The sequence below is a fragment of the Pinus tabuliformis genome, chromosome 5_2, assembly GCF_031772625.1.
Source record: "Pinus tabuliformis cultivar Carrire ecotype Pingquan chromosome 5_2, CPIR1, whole genome shotgun sequence".
Lineage (NCBI taxonomy): Eukaryota > Viridiplantae > Streptophyta > Pinopsida > Pinales > Pinaceae > Pinus > Pinus tabuliformis.
Genome location: NC_142306.1, coordinates 735,256,069 through 735,278,509, shown reverse-complemented (window position 1 = coordinate 735,278,509; position 22,441 = coordinate 735,256,069). Strand labels below are relative to the sequence as shown.

Here is a 22,441-nt window from a genome sequence, read left to right as displayed (position 1 = left end):
TTCACTTCCATCCTGCCTCTCGACTCAAATTGAAATACCATGGTTCCAACCCCCTTTATTGCATGTTTGGCATCATCACCAAACTCCACATCCAATTCTAAATCCCACTCGGCCAGGCTGTCAAACTATTGTCACGCTCCTATCATATGTCTTGTGGCTCCATTGTCTAACAACCACACACCCATGGGTAATGTACCTGAGGTAAGATAGGAAACAAGTGTGAACTAGACTTCAAACTTCATGGCAAACACTTCCTGAGCTTTTGTCGAAGCAACTACAGTTGATCGTGTGCCCTTTCCCCATTTCTTCCTCTTAGGACATTATGAAGCAGTGTCCCCTCTTATGACAAGAAAAACACTTGACCTTAGTCAATTCCTTCATCTTCATGGGTTGTGAAGTTGACCCCTCGCCACTACTACTCAAACCTTTGCTCCTCGTTGCCCAACTAGCAAGAGCAAGCTTCTCATCATCCCCACTTTTATGTTGTCATCCAAACAATGATTTCTCCCAAGTCTCCTTCTCAGTGAGGTCATCCCACACTGTGTTCCAATTTGATAGTGTTTCTCCTAGTATACATCTGTCACAAATGTAGCCCAAGGTTTTGAGAACCCGCTCAAGTTTATCCTTACAAGTTCATCATCTTGCATAGCTTCTCCAACAAGTCCAAGCTCATCCTGAACTTCATGAATCCTAGTGAGGTATTATGCCACTGTGTTTGATTCAGTCATCTTGGTGTTGTTGAGTTTCTCCCTCAACAACATTTTCCAATTCTAATTATCACTATAATATGGATTCATCAGAGCAGTCCACACCTCATGGGCACTGTTCTTCCATGATATGTGAGGGATCACATGATCCTTTACCCCATCCATGATGGTATGTCTAGCTTTCACATCTTTCAATTGGTGGGTTTCCAGAGTTGTAGCTTTTGAATGATTTATAACCTAGGTGTTAACAAAATCCCACGAGTCTTTCTCCATTAGAATCAAGGTTATCGTCTCCTTCCATTAACTGAATTTGTAAGCATCATCCAACCTGTTATCAACCCTCAAACTAGTTGTTGCCATCTCGAAATCGAAAAAATCAACTGAGAAATTCTAGTCTTCTTTTACTTTGATTGGTACAATCACCCTCTTTTCCTTTAAGGGTTCTCTACAATCCTACTAGTTATACTAGCAAATTGTTACCAGCAGCTTCCTGGTGACTATGCAGTTGTTCCTTGGCAATGATCTTGTGCGTCTCAACCTGTTGCCCTCACACAATCCCTTTGTCATTGGCTCTCTCCTTCGCCTATCCGATAGATAGCTTTGTCTGCAACAACTTACGACTATTGTTGGTGACAATTACCTATACATAGTGACTCTTGACCTCTATAATTGCAACGCCAACCCCGTCATTCTTTGTGTCTACGCCTAACTTGTCTGCCTCCCATGCTTTTTCTTTTTTAATTATGGCTTGACGGCACTATGGCTGGGTTCACAACCCTATGGCTCCCTCCAAAGTTGTGCACTCTGCAGTGTCTTGTGGTTGTCTTCCTCAACCTCTATCAGTCGCCTCACTAGCTACTCAACTACCCTGCATTGCCCCAAACTTTGCCAATCGACTATGTTTTAATAAAATGTTTCCCTTGTTCTAGCGACTACGGTAAGCCCCAAACAACCTAGCGGTTGGCCTCCATCGCCACTGTCTCAAAACCCTTTGCCTTCTCCGCATCTCGTAACATTCAAATCTCTGCATGCAGTTGTATTTCTTGTCGATCAGCCACAGCTACCTATTGTCCTCCCTCTTTCTCATCGGTGGCAATTCCGAGTTGACTATTAGCTACTGAGGCATGCGTTTTCCTGCTTGGTGGTGGTTGTTCAGTGGGCTATTGGCCCTGGTGGCCAACGACTGCGTGGCTTTGACAACCCACTCAAGGTTGTCAACAACCCCCTCCTTGAGATTCTTTTTCCTTATTTATTTTTTATTATTATCCCCTTCAAAAAAATTGAACTTAGACATGCTTACACCTCAGTCATCTTCATCATACGACTTCACCATACAATGTACAACCTGCAATCTCAACCCCTAAAAATCATTTGTGCCTCATATGACCCGACCAAACCTAACCCCGATGATCATATACAAACCTGGCACCTTGAGATAGGTTCTCAAAGCTTAAAACTTTAATACCATTTATTATTTTTCCTACAAACCTAACACTTGATAATCCATTGACCTAGAAAATTACAAATCTACTAAATGAATGCACAGCTAGGTTATTAACATAAATTAGTGGAAACAAAACAATATAACAAATCTCACAAAAACTGACACAACAAATTCTACCCAATCAAATATGTTCATTATTAAAATATTCATAACCTACTTGGGCTCTTACCTTGAGATAATGGCCCAACTCAGGAAATACATCTAGAACAACTAGATTTGATTCAGTTGATCAAGCCCTCCTTGGCTAATCTGGATCTCCTTGTTGGGCCCCTTCCTCAAACCCAACACACTAGAGTATTACACTCACTAAGATGCCTCTCTCAATCTTGTGTTGTTGTATGGTGTGTCTTCTCATTATCCTTTGCCTTGCTTTTATAACTTTACGTTGAGCTAAATCTGTAACCTTAATCTCCAATGTGATTGACGATCGAGATTAAATCTCAGCTCACTTGAAATCAAGGGTCGAGATCAAAACATCATTACTAAAGTAAATAGTTTACTTTTTCTAATGTTCCTTTAGCTCAATTAGAATGCATAACAATTATGTGATTTTCCTAAGTTAAAACTTAGGCTAAGTTATAAATGCAACATGTTCACACTAGAGCAAGTGTTTAAGGATAATTTGGGCGACTCCTAAATACCTAGAAACTTAGGCCTATGCAGAAGTACCTACTCGAGCTACAAACACAAGGAACAATTCCTAGGCCAATATAACGATTAGTAGGTACAAGTGGTTAGTGATATGGCAATCTTTGTACCAACTATGAAATTCCATCATCCTTGAGCATTATAATGTGAAGAGGGAGCAATCGTGGGACCTGAGTTACCCAAGTACTTCACACAAGCATCATCATCAAATATCTTGCTAACTTATGATTTGTAAACAAGTTATCATGCTTAGATATGGGAGGACTATCAAAATGACCTATTAGATGCTTCCAACCCTATGGGGAAGAACAATTCCTAGGCCAAACCATCAAATCAGTAGGTGCAAGTGGCTAGTTGTTAATTTTAGATAACAATGGTATGTTCTATGCTTAAGACAATTTACTTCAATGTTCCTTTAGCAACCCAATGACAAATTCCAATTATATCCAGTAGCAATCACATTATATAATTATTGACAGTAAATGCAAATAGAACATAAAATCATATGCAGAAGACAAGAAGACACAAGATGTGGCGGATGCCAGGGACAAACCCCAATGTGAGGAAACCCTTTGATCAAATCTTCTAATTATTCTTCAATAGTTCAACAGAGAGAGAGAGAGTATAAATATTATAAATGTAAGCCCAAAACAAATCTGCCAAATCAGCAGACAAACCAATAGTCAATGCAGCCCTAAACAAAAAGTCAATGATGGTCAAAGCTGCCCCAAAATGTCCTCCAATCAACTCGGTCAACAACAGTCCAATTTTGCCTTCTAGGAGAAGTCAAAATCAGCCCAAAACAAGTCGGTCAAACCCAGTCAAAGGAGAGAGAAACACTGTTGTAATTTTCAGCGATCAAATCTGAAGTCAACATTGTCAACTTGTCCCAAACTTCTCGATTTTTGTGCCAATAAATGCGCCCTAGACAAATCAAACTATTGAAATTTGTAAGTCGAACCCGTTAGAAATTTTCCTGCACTATCTAGTTTATTTCACTTACTTGTTTAACTACTGAACAAGTTATTTAACCATATAAATACTGAAATAAACACAATGCAGTCTCAACCATCTACAAATCAACAACTAAAAAAAATAGACAAACACACAAGGGACACCGTTATTTTTGGACAATCATCCCCGGAAAAACCCAACTTGGGAAAACCGTTGTATCAATTCTGAGGGTTTTATTATTAAGCAAATTTTCTTGAGTACAACTGGGTGCCAAATTGGCTCACTCGACAGAGAAATCTATCTAGCATATATAACCTCTCTTCGAAAGCAGATATTCTGAAAGTCTGCGCCACGAAATTTTCTCCAACGCCTCTCTGAGGCACTGTGTCGGCCCTCCTGGCCTCTGCGTCAACCCTCTGAGGCTCTACGCAACCTCTCTGGCCCTCTGCATCACTTTTGCAGCCTCTGCGTCACTCACGCAGGCCCTCTGGCCCTCTGCGCAGTAACTTTGGCCTCTGCATGGCTCCTGCTGGGTCTACGTCTGCCTCTTTGCCTCTGCACTGGTCTTTCGGCACTATCTCTACCTCTCTGCTATGCACTCATTGCCCCTCGCTGCAACTGTGATCACTGGTTCAATTTCTCTTAGCAAACCCCGCTCTAGAAAATCGAACTGACTGATCAATCTAGTGTTTCTCCAACTGACCCTCAAGCCTCCTCTTATACTTTTTCTGTTGAGTCTTCAATAGCTGAGATTACATCTCTAATCAACGGCTAAGATTAGATTTGGCTTGATCAATATCATTTAGAACTTTTTAACCCAATTTTATATTAATACCCATTAATATTTTTATTTGAGTTTAGACTTAGGAACCCATTAAAAATATTAATTATTTTAATATCTCCTTCACCGCGCAGAATTTCCCCAAACCATTTCTGGGTCTTGGAGATCTCATGTGCTTTAGCCTCTTCACCAGTTTTCACAGCTAGAGCACATCCGATGCTACCCCAAATCAACACAAACTTCTAGCCCAAAAACCGAGGTCAATGCTGGTCAAAACACCCTAAGTCAACGTTGGTCAACACCCTGAAAACTTTGACCTGTTTTACCCAAAAAAACTCAGCCTCCCACCACACGTGCAAAGAAGAGAGAAAGACCTCCAAGCTATACAAACCAATCAAGAGAGAGAAGATGATGTGTTGAGATCATGTCCAAATGAGGAAAAGACCACCTCTATTTATACAATTCGTTGAGGGTAAGGAGACCCATCTATTTGGCTTCATGAACCTACATTTGACTATGGTCGACCTTGACAATTTGTCCATAAGAGAAATGAATTCATAATTCCATTTCCGCTTGTCAAAATGAGATGATCTTTATATCAAAATTGTACCTCTTCTAAAGCGGAATCCAATGCAATAATCATCTCCATAATATGAGTTGTCCTAAGGTGGAAGTTGGCCCTAGTTGCCAATTTTAACACTCCCTCCCAACTAGGGAGAATTCCACCTACCAATCCATCATCATGCCAACCTGCCATCCTGAACCATCCCTGTCATCACTGCCTTGTTCTTCTCTGTTGAACCATGAAGTAATAATGAAGAAGAAGTCATCGAGAATGTATCATACCACTCTCCACTAACTAAAATCACTCCTTGATCCCAAATCAAATTGTTGAACACCATGCATCCTAGTCATAGGGAGTACGACAGTACATGATGAGTCCATCGGTAGTGCTATGTTCCCTAAGTAGCTTTTCCCAACTCATTGGCCAGAAGAGAGGTACTTCCCATGAGTCTCGGACTCTATGGGTAGGATGTGTGTCGGGGCATCAACAGGAGAAGGTGAACCACTCATCCTGCTCATATGCCATAGGAGAAGGTGAACCACTCATCCTATGCATATGTCAATCGTAGGGGAAGGTGAATCACTCACCCTACATGCATGTGTCCGAGTAGGGGAAGGTGAACCACTCACCCTACACACATGTCAACCATAATGGGGTATCACAGGGGAAGGTGAACCACTCACCCTGTATCCAGCGTACCACTAGGGGAAGGTGAACCACTCACCCTATGGTCGCTCATAGCTAGCTCCAAGAAGTACCCCATGCCCCCAGGAGCTCCCAGAGCTTTGTGTCCAACTCATACGGGACCCTCATAAGAGGGTCATTCCACGACTCCAAGTCTCTCTCGGAAGATTAAGAATTTGACCTTCCCGAGAGGCTTCGTGAGAATGTTTGCAACCTGCTCATCTGTCCTGATGTGTTGGAGCCTAAATGCTCCTTGTTGTACCATATCCCGGATAAAGTGGTACCTAGTATCAATGTGCTTGGAGCAGTCAAGGAACACGAGATTCTTTGATAGATGAATCCCACTGTGGTTGTTGCAGAAGATCACGATGGTATCTAGCACATGCTCAAATAGCTCACTGAAGAGCTTCCTCAACCAAACTGCTTCACAGTAGGCCATACTCGCAACAATGTATTCACCCTCGGCGGTGCTTAGTGCAACTGATTTATACTTCCTGCTCATCCAAGATATAGAAGCAGACCCCAAAGAGAAGCAACATCCAGACGTGCTCTTACGTGTTAGGATATTCCGACACATAGGATATAGTTAAGTTCAACTTGGTCTAGTATAGAGTTAGGTTAGAGTTAGGTAAAGTGTGTTTCTTTACCGTTGTACATTTTGTAACTTACAATCCGACGGTCACGATATGTAGTGATCCGACGGTTCACTCTCACCTCGGTATTACCGACACTTGATCCGTGGCTTGACACCCGATTGGTCCATGAGTTCTATTTAAAGCGCATGGAGGGTCATTGTTCGGGTAATCCGTGCATGAGAGAAGCTTATGTAAATTTTCATTCTTTGATTAATAAATTGCCTGTAGTACCCACGTTGGGACAGGCCGTGGACTGTTTCCCTCCTTGCACTCTGAGGGTTTTAACCACGTCAAAAATACTGGTGTATTGATTTGAGATCTGGTTGTGAGCGGTGTCCTTTTGGTATTCTTTCTGAGGAACTTACCCTGTAAATTCCTACATGGTATCAGAGCTATTTGAGGGCCGCGTCCGTTGGTGATCCAAATCTGAAGCCGGTAGAACTGCATGCGGCTGTCGTTTCCTAGATCTGCTGTTTCTGACTGCTTTCGGGCCGAGAGGACTGCTCTGTTGCGTTCGGAGCATCTGTTCCAGTGAGGAACCCCTTTCGTTTCACGCGAAAAGGTTTCCGGTAGCCCTAGCTGCGTCATTTTTCAGATCGGGAGGTATACAGTGTTTTTTTTGCAGTTTACTGTTATTTTCTCTCTGCTTATTTCGGTTTCGGTTTATTTAGCCTTTTTTTTTAACCGGATCTATACCTTTCATTTCTGCGTATGCTCTTTGCCCTGCGACTCTGTGCGATCTGGGCAAATCAGAAACAGAAAGGAAGGATTTTTCTCATGCGTATGCTCTTTTCCCTGCACCTTAGTGTGATCTCGGAAAATCAGAAACATTGAGAAAAATATTTAGTTTTTCGGCTAAAGCTAACTTTGAGATTTTTTTTTAAAATTTCTAGTTTTTTGGCTAAAGCTAACTTCGAGCCGCAAGGTTCGTTTTTCTTTGCATATTCGTGTTGGGTTTTGTGTTTTGTGTTTTGTAGGGAAAAAGAGCTTTCTCAAGGCAAGCACGCAAACCAAGGCCCCCCCCCCCTCTCTCTCTCTCTCTCTCTCAATTTTTTTGTATAGATCAATTGGTTCAAAGCTATTTTAAGAGAGTAGAGGTCTTGGGTTCAAGTCTCCATTTTGTGGGGGCGGATTTTTTTCATTCCCGCACATTCGCGCACTTTGCCGGCAACGTCAACAATTTTTTTTCAAAAAGCCATAACTTCTTCATCCGGAAGCCTTTTTCAGAGCCGTTTTTTTTAAAACCGCCTATTTTTTCGAGATCTATCCATTGGAACACTTACTTTCAGCATCTTCAGCTTCAGTTTTTTTTAAATGGAAAGTCCATGCCAAGTCATTCTTGACAGCACTAACTACTTCCAATGGGTAGCCTACATGGAAGATTTACTTAGAAGTAAAGGTCTCTTCAGAATAGCCACAGACCAAGAGAAGAAACCAAAAGATGAAGACAAGGCGGCAAAATGGGAAAATAGACAAGATCAAGCACGTGGTTTGATAGGGATGTCTATTTCTCCTGATCTTAGATTCCACATTGCAGACTTGAGACTCCTCATGAAGCATTAGAAAAACTTGCTAAAGTTTTTGGGATTAAAAATGAAATTAGAGCCCATCAACTTGAAAATGAGCTGCTTACTTTGGATCCTAATAATTTTTCTTGCATTGAAGATTTCTTGTCCAAATTCAAGACCCTTAGATATCTCTTGGAAGGTGTTAAAGTTAAGAAAGAAGATGGTAACCTTATTTATTCCATCCTTACTAAGTTGGGACCAGCCTACTCTGTATTTGTTTCCACTTTCCATTCTACAAGGGAAGCTTTCATTTGTCAAGGACAAGACTACAAGGCCCCTTCCTTTGACTCCTTTTGTGATTCCTTAATAAGAGAACAAGAAAAACTCTTACACCTTGGTCTTCTTAATCTTGGAAACTCTTCCACGAAAGCGTTAGCCGCCCAGCAGCAACCAAATTCAAAGAATCCTAAGAAGTCATATCCTCAAAAGAATGGTCCTAAACCATCTCAGCCTCAAAATGAAAGATCATTTCAGCAAAATGATAAGACCAATAAAAACAAATGGAAGAAGACTGATAGACATTGTAACTTTTGTAATCGAGATGGCCACTTAGAATCTAAATGCTTTAAGAAGATGGAAGCCTTGGAAGCCGCAATGAAGAAACATAACATCCATGTGGAGCCTACTTCAACTTCAACTTCCGGAATGGCACTTTCTGCATGTCATTGTCAATCATCTCAGTCTGGTTATGCATTAAATGTATCTTCTTCTTCTTCTTCTTCTCATTCTCATGAGTGGCTCATTGATTCTGGAGCCTCTTGTCACATGGCCAAAAACCAAGCCATGTTTTCTTCTTTAAATGATTGTAACACCAAAAATATATATATTGGTGATGATAGATCTCTTAATGTTGTAGGGACTGGAACTGTTCATCTAGACAATGGTCAGTTTAATGATGTATTATGTGTTCCAACCTTATCCTGCAACCTTCTATCTGTCTATCAGATAACTCATTCAGGTGAAGGTAAAATTGTTGAATTTTCACCTCATGATGTTGTAATCAAGGATCTAAAAGATCCTAAACAGATTCTAGCTACTGGTCTTGCTGATGATTCCAAAAGGTTGTATAAGTTTCACAACTTTGGGTCATCCAATCTTCCCTCAGTATTTGTTGCTCATAATGATGAAGTGAGCAAACTTTGGCATGAGCGATTTGGTCACTTAAACTATCGCTCCCTTCAGCATCTATGTAAAGAAAATATGGTGACAGGTCTTCCTATGGTATCTTGCAGAGATGGTGTTTGTTCCGGATGTGTACTCGGAAAACATCATCGGGACAGTTTTGACAAACGTGCCTCTTGGCACGCCTCAGCCCCTTTACAGCTTGTGCACAGTGATTTATGTGGTCCTCTTCCTGTTGCTTCATTCTCTGGCTGCAAGTACTTCTTAACTTTCATTGATGATTTCTCCAGACGCACTTGGGTATACTTCTTAAAACTCAAGAGCGAAGTATTTAACACCTTTTTGGCCTTCAAAGCCTTTGTTGAAAAACAATCTGGACATCAAATTCTTAAGCTAAGAACTGATAATGGTGGAGAATATGTTAAAAACACATTCATCAACTTTTGCACCGAAAATGGAATTCAAATGCAACATACTGTTCCATACACTCCACAACAAAATGGTGTAGCTGAAAGGAAAAATCGCACCTTAAAGGAAATGGCTAATTGTATGCTGCAATCTAAAGGACTCAGTCTTAGTTTTTGGGCCGAAGCAATTAATTGTGCAAATTATATAATCAATCGCACTCCTACTAAGGTTCTAGAGAATATCACTCCAGAAGAAGCTTGGAGTTCCATTAAACCAGATGTAAGTCACTTTCGTGTGTTTGGAAGTGAAGCATGGGCCCATATTCCAGATGAAAAGCATAAAGCTTTAGAACCTAAGAGTGAGAAATGTACTTTTGTTGGATATTCTGAAGATGTAAAAGGTTATAGACTTATTCCATTTAAGTCCAAAAATGTTATCATTAGAAGAGATGTAAAATTTGATGAAAATAAATCGGCCTGCGAGCCTAGTCCGGCGGATGTGCCACCTCTTCCTATCTCTTCTACTTTTGAAAACATTTCTTCTTCAGATGATGAAAGCGAGGATGATAATCCTCCCCCACCTTCTCAGGATCCTCAACTTCCAAGATGGGTCCGTGCTACTCGGGATGCAGCAGGTGATCTTGCCGGTGATCCTACAGATCAGCGACGTACACGTTCTCAGTTTGAAAGAGCCTCTTCTTTACTGGCTCAAGCTCCAGTAAATCATGATCCTGACACTTTTGCAGAAGCTTCAGGCCATCCACATTGGGAAGCAGCTATGAATGAAGAATATCATTCATTGATGACAAATGATACATGGGATCTTGTTCCTCTACCAAAGGGACGCAAACTTGTTAGATGTAAATGGGTTTACAGAACCAAGTATGGACCAGATGGGAAAGTTGATAAACATAAAGCTCGTCTCGTTGCTAAGGGCTTTTCACAGGTTGAAGGCATTGACTACACTGAAACCTTCTCCCCTGTTGCCAAAATGAACTCTATCCGCCTTGTTCTTTCCCTTGCTGCCTCTTTAAAATGGGAAGTCCATCAGATGGATGTTAAATCTGCCTTCTTGCATGGGGACTTGCAGGAAGAAATCTATATGGAACAACCCATTGGCTTCATACAAACAGACTCCAGCCTTGTTTGTCGACTTAAGAAATCCCTTTATGGCCTCAAGCAAGCTCCTCGGGCTTGGTATGCCAAAATGGATAGCTTTCTTTTAGAATCTGGCTTTTCTAGGTGTCATTCTGACAATACTGTCTACACCAAGAAAGTGGGCAACTCTCTTATCATCCTTGTTCTTTATGTTGATGATCTTATTCTTACTGGTAGTGATCCCAACCTTATAAACCATGTGAAGTCCAGCCTTAAAAAGAAATTTGAAATGACAGACTTAGGACACTTACACTATTTTCTCGGTCTTCAAGTCTTGCAATCCCAAGAGGGTATTTTCCTTTCCCAGTCCAAGTATGCTTGTGATATTCTTCGTCATTTTCACATGGAAGACTGTAAGCCAGCCCCTTCTCCCTTTCAGTCTGGAGTCAAACTTTCAGTCTCTTGTACTTCTCCTGAAGTTGATGCTACCTTATACCGTCAACTTGTCGGAAAACTCTTGTATTTAACCCATACTCGTCCTGATCTTTCCTTTGCTGTTGGCCTTGTTGCTCGTTTTATGCAAAACCCCCGTGAAAGTCATTGGAAAGCAGCTAAAAGAATACTTCGTTATGTTCGAGGTACAGTACAGTTTGGGATTCATTACAGTGCCAAAGCAGCTCCTCTGTTAGTTGGTTTCACTGATTCTGATTGGGCTGGTGACCCTGATGATCGGAAGTCTACTGCCGGTTATGTCTTCACTCTTGGTTCAGGACCTATTACATGGGCTTGTAAGAAACAGGCTGCCATTTCTCTTTCGTCAGCAGAAGCAGAGTATCGTGGTGCCGTGGAAGCTAGTAAGGAAGCCTTGTGGCTTCGTCAGATCCTATCAGAGTTTGGCTTTGAGCAGCAGCATCCAACCACACTTTGGTGTGATAATCAAAGTGCCATTCAGCTATGCAAAGATCCAGTCCAGCATCAGCGCAGCAAACACATTGAACTACACATGCACTTCATCAGAAAGCTCATTCATGACCATGTTCTTGAAGTGCAATATTGTCCAACAGATGATCAGGTTGCAGACATCTTCACAAAGGCTCTCACAGAGGCGAAGTTCACTAAACTTCGATATATGCTTGGAGTTCAGGAAGTTGTCACTAAGGGGGGATAGGCTCTAGTGCCTCCTTCCTTCTCCTATTGTGTCATATTTGTAAATCCTTCAATCCTATCCCAAGTTGTTCTTAAGGGGGGATGTTAGGATATTCCGACACATAGGATATAGTTAAGTTCAACTTGGTCTAGTATAGAGTTAGGTTAGAGTTAGGTAAAGTGTGTTTCTTTACCGTTGTACATTTTGTAACTTACAATCCGACGGTCACGATATGTAGTGATCCGACGGTTCACTCTCACCTCGGTATTACCGACACTTGATCCGTGGCTTGACACCCGATTGGTCCATGAGTTCTATTTAAAGCGCATGGAGGGTCATTGTTCGGGTAATCCATGCATGAGAGAAGCTTATGTAAATTTTCATTCTTTGATTAACAAATTGCCTGTAGTACCCACGTTGGGACAGGCCGTGGATTGTTTCCCTCCTTGCACTCTGAGAGTTTTAACCACGTCAAAAATACTGGTGTATTGATTTGAGATCTAGTTGTGAGCGGTGTCCTTTTGGTATTCTTTCTGAGGAACTTACCCTGTAAATTCCTACATTACGATCCACCACACTGCCAGCCCAATCAGTATTTGTGGAACCATGTAGGCTCAAATCCCAGCAGTGTATCTCAGTGCATAGTGGATTGTGCACAAGAGATATCTCAAAAGATTCTTAGCAGCAATCCAATTAATGTGATGAGGCTCGACCATTTATTGACTCAACGTGTTCACAGCGAAGCATATGTTAGAACAGCAGTTGACCAAGAACATCAGTGCCCCCACAAGTTGACGATACTCAGTAGGATTCGCCAATCCGGGTCCAGTAGCACTTCCACATAGCTTCTTAAAGTTGAGCTCCATCGGAGTAGTCACATACTTTCAGTCCACCATCCCACATCTATCAAGTAGCTTCACAATATATTTTCCCTGAGAAAGGAAAATCTCACCTGGCTTTTGCCAGACCTCCAGCCCTAGGAAATAATGCATCAGTCCTAGGTCCTTCATCTCAAACTCGAAATCCAACTCCCTCCTGCATTAATGAATGAGAGGGTCAGCACCTGTCAGAAAGAGATCATCCACATAAAGGACCAGAATGAGAGGTATGTCCTTTTCAAAAGATAGCTATTGATCCTCTCATACCAAGCCCTAGGGGCTTGCTTCAACCCATAAAGGGCTTTCTTCAACCTGCATACATGTGTCTCACGATCTTGAACCTCGAACCCCTCAGGTTGTTCCACATATACTTCCTCCTTAAGCGAACCATGCAAGAAGGCAGTTTTGACATCCATCTAATGAAGGTTCCATCCTTGCGAGGTAGCAAGGGCTATGATCGAACAAATGGTGGTATATCGGGCAACTGGTGCAAATATATCATCATAGTCTACTCCTTCCTTTTGAGAGAAGCCTCGAGCTACAAATCTGGCCTTGAATTTCTCAACACTCCCATTAGCTCCATGTTTGATCTTGTAGAGCCATTTCGAAGTGACCACAGACTTATCCTTGGGTCTAGGAACCACATCCCAAACATCATTCTTCATGATCGATTCATACCAATGTTGCACGAAGCGGGAGCGAAGAGGAAGCGCGGAGCGCGGAAGCGTCATTTTCCAAAAATCTAGGAAGCGAAGCGTCCGCGGAAGCTTCTGCTATATATATATATATATATATTTTTATATTTTTTTGCATTTATACTCAAAACAAACATCCCAAATACCAAATTAATTGTAGAAGACATGAAAACATGCATATTTTTGCATAAATCAAGATAGATATGGCATCCATGATTCCATTGTAGTTACTAGTATGTACATCAATCATCTATATTCTAGCTATTACAAACATACATCAAATTTTTAAGCATTACATGAATTTAGCAATTCAATTGTAAAATTAAATGGGAAAATTTTGATTTAAGCATTACATAATATCATCGAAACTCTGAAGTGCCTTGATCGAATTTCTATGTATGTGATGCAAAGTCCTTATCCTTGTAATATCATTGTTATGCGTCAAGATTTTGACAGTGAAACCTTCTCACCGAACCCTTATCATTGAGACTGTGTTAGGTACCAAGATCTTCTTATTGTGATGAAAACTTTCTCACTGTTGTGATACCAAATTTGTATCACTGTAGTTATACCAAAATCTATTGATGACTGTTCTTACTGTTGAGGCACCAAGACTGTGGTAGCACAAAACCTTTAATCTGCATTACCTTACTGTGGTACCCAAATTTTATTTCAGAGATAATTCGAGTTTCTGTGACTGCATCACTGCACTGAAGTGTGATCACTGTAATATCACCGAAGTGTGATCACTGTAATAGCATCGAAATCAAGGTAGCATCGAAACTGTGATAGGAATAACATTGAGTCACTGTAATACATAACAGAACTGTCTCCATTGCAATCCGCATTCATTGTGATACATAACAAAATTGAACCCAATCTTCAACGCAATCTTCTATGAGATCCGAGATAGTAATCTCAGTCATATCACCGAAACTGCTCTCTAAAATCCTTACCCGAATCCCAGGAAGCGCATTAAAATTTTGGAATCGCGCTTCGGAAAAAATGGAATCGCGCTTCTGGAACGCTTCCGTACGGGACGCGATTCCGGCCTAGGATCCGGGGGGGGCGCTTCCTGCAACTATGATTCATACGCTTCGTTCATCGCTTCCTTCCAAACCTATTGCTTCACGGCTTCTTTGAATGTACAATGCTCAGATTGTATAATCGTACTCATGGTAGCTAAGTACCCTTGGTACCTAAGTCACCTGACACGTGGATTCAAGATTCGAGGATACAGGGAGTCAAGTGTCGGATTCGGACACGTTAACCCACCGGAACAGAACACGTTCGGATATGTTGTATATTATTTTATTAAATATATATATATATTAAAAATTAGATATTTCTTACACAAATTCTCATTCATGATATAAATTCATTGATTTCAAAGTTCAAACACAGATCTTCATCTAGATGTAAGTTTTATTGTTTACAAAGTAAGTTAGTAACATTATGGCATGCATAGTACATACAAAATTCAAATACAATTGTAATTTGTGACATGTCACATAAATCATAAATCATAAATTTTGAATTCATAATACATATTCAATTCATCAATGATCCAATAGGAGAAAGACAAGATAATAAGATAAAGACACTGACAGCGGTAGTTTTCTCATTAAGTCATCAAAATCAAAATGTGTTACATACATAGTCCAATGCCAATGGCAAATAGAAATAGAAAATACAAAACACCTACAAGTATACAAGCCTCAAGGCAGTAGGTAGCTCATGACACATGAGTCATCAATCGTCATTGTCATCATCAAAATCAACATCATTGTCCTCATCATCATGGTCACCACTGCTCTCCTTTGCTGCATCCTCCTCCCCTGTATCCAAAGTCGTCTCTGCATCTGCTGGTGTGGAGGATGACCCCTCTACAGTATCACCATCATCAAATCTAACAGGATCTAGCACTGGATCATTGAGATCCATGTTGGCCAATGCCAACTCAACACAGTTGTCTAGACCCATATCATCAGAAAAGATATCCCACATCTTTGTCTTTCCCTTCAACCACTCTTCCCTTTGCCTGCAAATAAGATGAAAGTTGGTGTGCACATACACCATTGTCTCTACCCTGGACTGCTCAACCCTGCTCTTCTTAACACTATACAAATTCCCATATGTGCTCCAATTCCTCTCGCAACAAGAGGATGAAGTCACCTGAGAGAGGAGCATCATGGCTAACTGTTGTAAAGGAGGGCTTGTTGCCCCGTGATTTGCCCACCAAGAATAGGGCTTCTTAGCCCCTTATCTCTAATCAGATCATATCTTGTAAATCAACCAGTGCTAGTGGAAAACTCTGCAAAGGCATCCACCACCTCATCAAGCAATGCTCTATCCTGAAAAACCCACCTGAATGCATCTTTCCTCCCCTGTGAGATTTCACCATCCACGTGATGAGGGAATCTGCGGGAAGGTCCACCATTCAGCCACTTATGGTTGTAGTATTTTGGGTTCAATGAGTGAGCCAAACAATATAAAGGTGTGCAATTCTTGTCCCATCTACTAACAAGAATATCCTGCATAGTGGTGAAGAAGGCCTCTGGTGATGTCTCATACTCAGGTCACTCACTCTGTTAAATAATGTTCCTCACAGACTCAATCATGGAATCCCATCCCTCATAAACCTCTCCTAGGATGGGTTGGTCTGTATCTGCAAATCGAATCAAAGAAATAATAGGGTCCTTGATCTAAATAAGTAGATCTACCCTCTCCCACCAAGCATCATCTAACATTGTGTCCTTCACTCTTTTAGAGGCTATTTGATTTGTCTTTCTCCAAAAAGACCAAAACTCTGAAATAACCATGGCCCCAAGAGCGGTCATGACCTCGCTCAACCTCTTCAACATGATGAATGAAGAGGCAAACTGTGTATCCGCAATCTTCAACAACGATAGATTCATGTACTCCTCGTAGATAGTGAGGGCATTTGTATGATTTTGTACAAAGTTACGGATGTGTCGTGCATCCTCAAATATGTTACCAATCCAAAGCACATCAAAAGAAATGGATTTCAGTGTTAAGTTCAATGAATGGACAATGCAAGATGTCCAAAACACTTGTGGATGTTTAGCTTCCACAATCATGCCAGCAGCCTTGCAAACAGGTGCATTATCTATATTGATTTGCACACAAGAATCAACACCTACATCTTCAATAACTTTAATAAACAACTCACCCATATATTGTGCATCCTTGTATTCTCCAAGTGTATCCATTGCTTTCAAGAAAACTGGACCATTCAAGGAAGACACCATGAAGTTGATGACTAGGTGTCGCGCTGGATCTGTCCATCCATCAGAAACAATGCTAACCCCAGATGTTGGCCATGATGCTTTAATAGGCTCAAGCATTTTTTGCACCTCTTTTTTTGCCTTCGTCAACAATGTGGTTCTAAGTTTCTCTGAACCAGGAGGCACATACCCTGATGGAGCCCTTTGAGTTAGAGCTCGACACATCTCAATAAATAGAGGTGAGCGTGCAACATTAAAGGATATGAAGTTTTGATAGGAAGAAAAAGGCAACGGTGAGATCAAGCTCTTCCCGTTTCTCCTTTTTTAAAATCTTCTCCACTGGACCAAGTGAAATTGCCTTTCTTTTCGCTATTTGTCCCCCACTAGAACTCTCAAATGGGAATTTGTTGCTGCCTTTCCTCAAAAATGGAAGGGGGTCATCATTCTTGTTTTTTTTTTTTTATTTTGCAGCCACATTTGCCATACCAACATTGAACTCTCTTTTTATTTCTTTTCTCTTTTGTACAAGCTCCAACTCCACAACCTGGTAAAGCCAACAAATGGCCTTTCACACGGAAATATGTGCTCGTGGAAGTACTGTGGCAAAAGTTGCATCTCCAATTCACATTGCCTCCTCCCTTCACCTTGTTGCTTGGCCCTTGCTCTCTTATGGCATATTTCCACAAGGGATATTTCTCAATGTTACATTGACCAGGAAGTCTTCCCTCAACATTACTTACAATTGAGGGAATACTTGAAGCAGACTCTGATGATATTGGGGGAGGAGGGGCATCTCCAATGGGGACAGTCTTCCCCTTCATTTGCCCCTTCCCTGCTGCCCTTGAATGAGCCATGAATACTGTAAAAAAATAAACCAAAAATGCACAAATTTGTAAAAGAAATGCATATGCAAACTGTTGTAATACAAATGCAAAAAATAGAGAGGAAATGCACTTACCTATTGCTTGAATCTCCTTGAAAACGCTCCCACACCCTTGCTCCTTGCTCCAAACCCCTCATAGCAAACCCACAACAAAAGAGATAAGAGAAAATGAATAAAAAGAACAACAACTCGCCTTTTTTATGTTGTGCGGGTCACTTTACCAAGCTCTGAAACCGGATTCGTTGAAATAAGCCGACGTGTCCCAAATCCGGCGAATTAGACACGATTCGTGTCCGGAAATCGGGACACGATGTGTCCGATTGGGACATGATCCAGATTCGATCGTGTCCCAATTGGACACATCCTATCCCGATTTCCGGACACGAATCGTGTCTGATTTGCCGGATTCGGGACACGTCGGCTTATTTCAACGAATCCGGTTTCAGAGCTTGGTACCCATTCAGCGTCTTGCTTTCACAAAATGCCCCCCTCGGTGCAACATGTTTCTCGACATCTTCAAGAGTATCTTTAAGCCACAAAGACCTCTTTCTTGTAGTAGAGGGCTCGATAGGAGGTGGATCAATGGGATCCATCGGACCTTCAACATCGGGCATCGAATCATCAGACAGAGATTCATCCTGCTTTTTTGCATCAGCATCATCATTGGACTTCCTAGGAATAGGAAGATCTTGAATCTTTCTAAGTGTAGAATCTTCATTGAAAGTGACATCATGACTTAATTCCACTTCCCTTTTACCAAGCACATAGATTCTATATGCCTTTGACATTTCATTGTAGCCCACGAATGTTCCTTTCTTCCCAAATGCATCTAGTTTGTTTCTTTTCTCTTTCGACACATGAAAGTATATGAGACAACCAAAAATTCTAAAATGAGAAACATCAAGTTTCTTACTGGTGAATACTTCTTCGGGTGTCTTGAAGTCGAAAGCTTGATGTGGGCATCAATTTTGGACATACACAGCGGTGTTGGCAACGTCTCCCCATAAGAACTTCGGAAGACCTTGATCGTGAAGCATAGCCCAGGTGGCTTCAATGATAATACAATTCTTCCTTTTGGCAACACCATTTTGTTGAGGATTATATGTAGTGGTAGTCTCCCTCTTAATGCCAACGTCTCTACAATAGTCTTTGAATTCATTATACTCATATTCGGTCCCATTATCGGTCCTCAAAATTTTGATCTTCTTCCCTGTTTCATTCTCGACCAAGGCTTTGAAGGAGAGGAACCATTTGAATACTTCGTTCTTCGTCTTTAAGAAATGGATCCATGTCTTGCGAGAGAATTCATCCACAAAAATAACATAATATAAATATCCACCCAAAGATGTCACGGGCAACATACCTGATAGATCAGAATCGACCAATAGAAGAATATCAATGGTTTAAGTTTCACTTGAGGGGAATGGTCCCCTTGTATGTTTTCTAGATTCACATCCCTAACAAACACCTTCAAGATTTAAGATGAACCTGGGCATCCCTGTGACCATCTTCCTTACATCGGGTAAGGCTTTGAAATGAAGATGAGCAAATCTCCGCTGTCGTAATTCGGATTGAAGAGAGGTGTCACAAATAATTGCTCCCAACGGACTTCCTCCAACCTGACAGAGACCTTCAACCCTGAATCCTAGAGTGAATGCATCTCTTGGATTCCTTTGCCAAAGACGAACCTTCCCATCAATGAATGACACCTTAAAACCTTTGTCTTCCATCGCAGAGATAGAAACCAAGTTCTTTTTCAAGTCAGGTACATATAGCACTTCTTGTAGGTGAAGGGTTTGACCTTGATTTAAGTGAAGAGTAACGGTCCCAATTCCTTTCACAGGATAAGTGGCATTATCCCCAAGTATAATCTCCATATTTGTCTTATTTTCAACCAAGTTTGAGAGAGCTCCTTTGTACCCAGTGAAGTGCCTTGAGGCACTACTATCAATCAACAAATGGTCTGAATTCCAATGTATCCGAAGGAGAGGCGATGGAGAGGTCAGAAATAAAATAAAATTATTTTTTCTTTACGACATTAACTTCATCATACCTAAAGTTTCTCAACTTCTTGGGAGGACGACCACCTCCATTTCGAGCAGCAGGAGAATTCCTCTTTCCTTTGTTATTGAACCTATTGTTCCTTCGATTGCCATTGCCCTTGAAGTTGTTGTTGTTATTGTTGTCATCATCTCTTGGAGTATTCTTCTTGTGAGGACACTCTCTAGCGAAGTGACCAAACCTGTTACAATTGAAGCACCTTCCTTTTCTTCCTTCTTTGAATCCCAGCTTGAACCCTTGTCCTTGATTCCTTGGACCAGCATTGTTCCTTTTAGAATGAGCGGAGAAGGCAGTAGGATTGTTTCCATTTGAGGGCTTGTCTCTTTCCATCATTCTTATTTCTTCTTGAGTGCATCTAGCCAGTAGTTCCTCAAATCTCGGAATCCTGTCATTGTTAACGATGTTAGTGTTGAACACATTCCATTCTCTTGTAAGGCCTCCAAGCGCAATAAGAGTGAGCTCCCTATCACCAATGACTTCTCCAATAGATAGGAGATCATTCTTGATCTCGACGATCCTCATGAAGTAGGATTGGATGGATTCTTCTCTATCCATCTTGATGTCTTTCAACTTGTTCTTGAGAAAGAGAATTTGATTTGCATTGTTCATTTTGAACATCCCAACTAGTCCTTCATACATCTCCTTGGATGTTTACAAATCAGAAATATATGCAACCAAAGGTTTATGAATGGAATCAACAATAATCTTATTAGATTTTACCTCACCTTTCTTGTACTTGGTTTGAGCAGCAACGGATGCATTTGAAGGAGGCTCTGCTATTCTTCCTTTGACATAGTCCATGGCATCATTCTCTTCCAAAGTCAAATCCAAAGTCATCTTCCATGCATGATAGTCATACTTGTCCTTAAGCTTGTCCTCGGATTTGAAGAAAGATGTAGTCGTCGTTGGGACTAGTTCCAAGTCCTTGTCCAACAGCTTCCTTTAGTGACTTCTTTGCTTCACTCTTGCTTGGGCTTTGTCTTCACCTCAGCTTTGATACCATGTTAATTTAGATAACAATGGTATGTTCTATGCTTAAGACAATTTACTTCAATGTTATTTTAGCAACCCAATGACAAATTCCAATTATATCCAGTAGCAATCACATTATATAATTATTGACAGTAAATGCAGATAGAACATAAAATCATATGCAGAAGACAAGCCAAGACAAGAGGACACAACATATGGTGGATGTTAGGGACAAACCCCAATGTAGGGAAACCCTTGGATCAAATCTTCTTATTATTTTTCAATAGTTCAGCGGAGAGAGAGAGAGCATAAATATTATAAATGTAAGCCCAAAACAGATCTGCCAAATCAGCGGACAAACCAGCAGTCAATGCAGCCCTAACCAGAAAGTCAATGGTGGTCAAAGCTGCCCCAAAATGTCCTCCAATCAGCTCGGTCAACGCAGTCCAATTCGGCCTTCCAGGAGAGTCAAAATCAGCCCAAAATAAGTCGGTCAAACCCAATCAAAGGAGAGAGAAACACTACTGTAATTTTTAGCAATCAAATCTGAAGTCAACCTGAAGTCAATGCTGGTCAACCTATCCCAAACTTCTCGATTTTTGTGCCAATAAATGCAGCCTAGAGAAATCAAACTTCTGGCCCAAAAACCAAGGTCAACACTGGTCAAATCACCCTAAGTCAACGCTGATCAACGCCCAAAACTCGACCTCCTGCCACACATGCAAAGAAGAGAGAGAGAGTTGCCTGCCACACGTGCAAAGAAGAGAGAGAGACCTCCAAGTTGTACGAACCAATCAAGAGAGAGAAGATGATGTGATGAGATGATGTCCAAATGAGGAAAAGGTCACCTCTATTTATACAATTCGTTGAGGGTGAGGAGACCCATCTATTGGGCTTCATGAACCTACATTTGACTGTGGCCGGCCTTGACAATTTGTCCATAAGAGAAATAAATTCATAATTCCATTTCTACTTGTCAGAATGAGATGATCTTTATATCAAAATTGTACTTCTCTGAAAGAGGAATCCAATGCAATAATCATCTCCATAATATGAGTTGCCCTAAGGTGGAAGTTGGCCCTAGTTGCCAATTTTAACACTAGTGATATGGTAGGGTTTACTCCATAGAGGATGTCACAGTGTTTGTGCCAACTATGAAATTCCATCATTCTTGAGCATTATAATGTGAATAGAGTGCAATTGTGGGCCCTAAGTTACCACTCTCCTTGACCTATTTTTACCACACCTCTTGTGTGGTTTTTTCTTCATTGATTTTCTTTTTATTGCGTAGCTCGGGTTACCAACTTTCATTTATGCATTATTGACCCCTTAAGGATGAAGCATTTTATTGTTCATCGAAGTTGGGATATTCTTAGATCCTTTCATTTTGATTGCTCATGCATTAGCCAGGGATTGGGTGAGAGCTAATGAGGGGGGTAGAGCTCAAGCTAGGCTTTTTGTCCATGCACTTTATTATAACCCAGCCAATCTTTTGCATTTTGTCATTATGCTTCATGTTTTTTCTTATATTTCTGTTGCATCGACCTTTTAGTGCAAAGTTTTTGGGCCCCCACTCAAGGATGAGGAAAATAAGGAACCAATACAGGTGACAAATAGCAATCAATCCGAAGATGGGATGTGGATACAAGGGACAAATGTAAAGTATGGATTACCATGGACACACAACATCAATCAGTGCCCCCTATTTGTGCCTCTCCTAAACAGTGGAAAGAAAGGCCTCAAGGAAGGCAACATTGGAGTAGGGGCAAAGGATAACCACCAAAGTGAAGCATAAGAACAAGAATACAACCAAAAGTGTTCTATCATCCAATTCAAGCTATGATCCATAGTAGAATGCCTTTAAAGATTAAATGAAAGTACTTG

General features: G+C 41.0%; 1 protein-coding gene across 5 annotated transcripts in view; it reads right to left on the bottom strand.

Annotated features, from left to right (window-relative positions):
- LOC149161328 (uncharacterized) overlaps positions 1 to 22,441 on the bottom strand; it is an 85,900-nt gene that overhangs the window by 36,241 nt on the left and 27,218 nt on the right. The window lies entirely within an intron of this gene.